Raw genomic sequence first — 4,280 nt, 5'->3', positions numbered from 1 at the left:
ACGAACCTGCCGCCCCCCCCCCCAATACACCTTTCCCTACAACAATGTGTATCTGAACCTACGCTATATCGTACCTTAACCTAACCTATATCGTACCTTAACCTAACCTATATCGTACCTTAACCTAACCTATATCGTACCTTAACCTAACCTATATCGTACCTTAACCTAACCTATATCGTACCTTAACCTAACCTATATCGTACCTTAACCTAACCTATATCGTACCTTAACCTAACCTATATCGTACCTTAACCTAACCTATATCGTACCTTAACCTAACCTATATCGTGCCTTAACCTAACCTATATCGTGCCTTAACCTAACCTATATCGTGCCTTAACCTAACCTATATCGTGCCTTAACCTAACCTATATCGTGCCTTAACCTAACCTATATCGTGCCTTAACCTAACCTATATCGTGCCTTAACCTAACCTATATCGTGCCTTAACCTAACCTATATCGTGCCTTAACCTAACCTAATTTGTGCCTTAACCTAACCTAATTTGTGCCTTAACCTAACCTAATTTGTGCCTTAACCTAACCTAATTTGTGCCTTAACCTAACCTAATTTGTGCCTTAACCTAACCTAATTTGTGCCTTAACCTAACCTAATTTGTGCCTTAACCTAACCTAATTTGTGCCGTAACCTAACCTAATTTGTGCCGTAACGTAACCCATGTTGTGCCGTAACGTAACCCATGTTGTGCCGTAACGTAACCCATGTTGTGCCGTAACGTAACCCATGTTGTGCCGTAACGTAACCCATGTTGTGCCGTAACGTAACCCATGTTGTGCCGTAACGTAACCCATGTTGTGCCGTAACCTAACCCATGTTGTGCCTTAACCTAACCCATGTTGTGCCTTAACCTAACCCATGTTGTGCCTTAACCTAACCCATGTTGTGCCTTAACCTAACCCATGTTGTGCCTTAACCTAACCCATGTTGTGCCTTAACCTAACCCACGTTGTGCCTTAACCTAACCTACGTTGTGCCTTAACCTAACCCATGTTGTGCCTTAACCTAACCCATGTTGTGCCTTAACCTAACCCATGTTGTGCCTTAACCTAACCCATGTTGTGCCTTAACCTAACCCATGTTGTGCCTTAACCTAACCCATGTTGTGCCTTAACCTAACCCATGTTGTGCCTTAACCTAACCCATGGTGTGCCTTAACCTAACCCATGTTGTGCCTTAACCTAACCCATGTTGTGCCTTAACCTAACCCACGTTGTGCCTTAACCTAACCCACGTTGTGCCTTAACCTAACCCACGTTGTGCCTTAACCTAACCCACGTTGTGCCTTAACCTAACCTACGTTGTGCCTTAACCTAACCCATGTTGTGCCTTAACCTAACCCATGTTGTGCCTTAACCTAACCCATGTTGTGCCTTAACCTAACCCATGTTGTGCCTTAACCTAACCCATGTTGTGCCTTAACCTAACCCATGGTGTGCCTTAACCTAACCCATGGTGTGCCTTAACCTAACCCATGTTGTGCCTTAACCTAACCCATGTTGTGCCTTAACCTAACCCATGTTGTGCCTTAACCTAACCCATGTTGTGCCTTAACCTAACCCATGTTGTGCCTTAACCTAACCCATGTTGTGCCTTAACCTAACCCATGTTGTGCCTTAACCTAACCCATGTTGTGCCTTAACCTAACCCATGTTGTGCCTTAACCTAACCCATGTTGTGCCTTAACCTAACCCATGTTGTGCCTTAACCTAACCCATGTTGTGCCTTAACCTAACCCATGTTGTGCCTTAACCTAACCCATGTTGTGCCTTAACCTAACCCATGTTGTGCCTTAACCTAACCCATGTTGTGCCTTAACCTAACCCATGTTGTGCCTTAACCTAACCCATGTTGTGCCTTAACCTAACCCATGTTGTGCCTTAACCTAACCCATGTTGTGCCTTAACCTAACCCATGTTGTGCCTTAACCTAACCCATGTTGTGCCTTAACCTAACCCATGTTGTGCCTTAACCTAACCCATGTTGTGCCTTAACCTAACCCATGTTGTGCCTTAACCTAACCCATGTTGTGCCTTAACCTAACCCATGTTGTGCCTTAACCTAACCCATGTTGTGCCTTAACCTAACCCATGTTGTGCCTTAACCTAACCCATGTTGTGCCTTAACCTAACCCATGTTGTGCCTTAACCTAACCCATGTTGTGCCTTAACCTAACCCATGTTGTGCCTTAACCTAACCCATGTTGTGCCTTAACCTAACCCATGTTGTGCCTTAACCTAACCCATGTTGTGCCTTAACCTAACCCATGTTGTGCCTTAACCTAACCCATGTTGTGCCTTAACCTAACCCATGTTGTGCCTTAACGTAACCCATGTTGTGCCTTAACGTAACCCATGTTGTGCCTTAACCTAACCTATAATGTGCCTTAACCTAACCTAAAGTGCGCCGTAACCTAAACTATATTGCGCCTTAACCTGACGCACGTTGTCGCTGAACCTGCTCTGTAATTGTTATGCAACCCGTTAAAGTAGTGTAGTGTTGCCTAACCGCAACCCTCGCAATATAGTTCGCTACTCGCACTGCCCGGTCCCCTGTGTATCGCGTCATGTTAAACACCTTGCAGGTGTTGCTGACTTTCCACATGCTCCTGCTATACACTGTAGTGTGGATAGCAGCAGGACGTACATGCCCCCCCCCCTTCCCCCCTGCCTTCGCAAGCTGGTCGGTGAGAAGTTTGCATGTTCAATGCCCTTCGCATGCCGACGTACTCAGCCTACGTTGTGGTACGGCCTGTCACCTGTCCGCCGATGTACGCAAAACCCACAAACTGTACTGCACATTGCTCCGTATGTACTGAATGATACATCGTGGCCCATGTGACCGTATGACGACAGCGCCTAGCAACGGCGGACCATACAGTCCAAATATTGTGCACGCAGCTACGTGTCGTCTCCCTATAAGAGCTGGATTGCAGTGTGGTACGCCATACAGACGTGTGGGAGGAACGGACGCCCTGGATGGCGATCAGCATGAGCAGTCTGTTGATGTAGTGGAGCGTGTATTCGGACGTAGTCGTCTCTTCTCACACACCGTGATAGCATGTTGCACCGCGTTCCACATCTGCGACATGCTGCAGAGGCGGGCTGACAGTCGTTCGCGCAATGGACACTGCATACGTACGGGGTCTACCTTCCACGTGTTCTCTAGGCGTGCACATGTTGTTGCGTCTATGTGGGCAGACGTAGTGTGTTGTGACACCTGACACAGGCATGCAATACTCGTTGCAAATGGCGATGGACGTGTACGTTTGCTGGTGACGTTACGCAAATGAACAACCGGTAACCCGTTGTGGTGCGGTTGTTCTCGCTAGAGGTGAATCAGTGTTGGCGACGATCGGTCGAGCTATTAACCGGTTGTTTCAGGGATACCCACCATGCCCACGAACGTGAAAGGGGACCCACCATGCCCACGAACGTGAAAGGGGATCTGGGTGTGAGGCGATACGCGGCGGTGGCTGGGTGGGACCGTCCCCGGCCGGTGAGGGGGGGCCGCCCGGCGTGCTGGCAGCGCGGTGCGTGGGCGCACGCGCTACAGCCGGCTGGTGGGGGCGGCCGGTGGCAGGCGCGCCGGCCGACGGACGCGGCAGGCGGCGCAGCTGCGCGCCGGCGCCCCCTGCTCGCGGCGCCTTGCGGCCAAAGTAGGTCCTCGCGGGCCCGGTGCGAAGCGCGGTGGCCATCTGCAGTGTGCTGGTCCGATTGAGGACTTTGTGCGCTGAGGATGCGCCGCCGCCCGGCGCTCGGCGCCGCGACGCCGTCTGCTGCTCGGTCGCCCCAGCGGTTCTCGCAGGTGGTTTGTATCGCAGCTGTGCGGACGTGTTGGCGCGTGCGCTGTGCTGGGAGAGTTCGCTTCGGCACCCAAGTAGGGCTTTTGTCCTTCTGTGGCGCTGGCGTTGGAGCTGCCGGTCACCGTAGGTGGCGCGTGTTGTCTCCCGCCGGCAATGCCACGACAGCACGCTCCCGGGCCTCTGTCGGCAGCGGCAAGCTCAGTTGGGAGCACGGGTGGTCGCACCTAAAGCGTCTACTCGCCTAACTCCGGGCGATTGCGCCTCTCTCGAACCCGACCAAGTACTTAGGACGGCGCTGCGCGCCGCCGGGACCTGAGAGGGTTTCGAGGTGTGTTGTGCAGGGGAGCTCAGCCTCCTCCTGTTTGCAGAATAATTGAGCGGACGCTTGCGTGTTCGCGCGGGCCCCCGGGACACACTCCCGGGCGGCCGGCTGCTCAGCTCTAGTTGACGCAGC

The sequence above is a fragment of the Schistocerca serialis genome, unplaced genomic scaffold (assembly GCF_023864345.2).
Source record: "Schistocerca serialis cubense isolate TAMUIC-IGC-003099 unplaced genomic scaffold, iqSchSeri2.2 HiC_scaffold_147, whole genome shotgun sequence".
Taxonomy (NCBI): Eukaryota; Metazoa; Arthropoda; class Insecta; order Orthoptera; family Acrididae; genus Schistocerca; species Schistocerca serialis.
Note: the sequence above shows the minus strand (reverse complement) of the source record.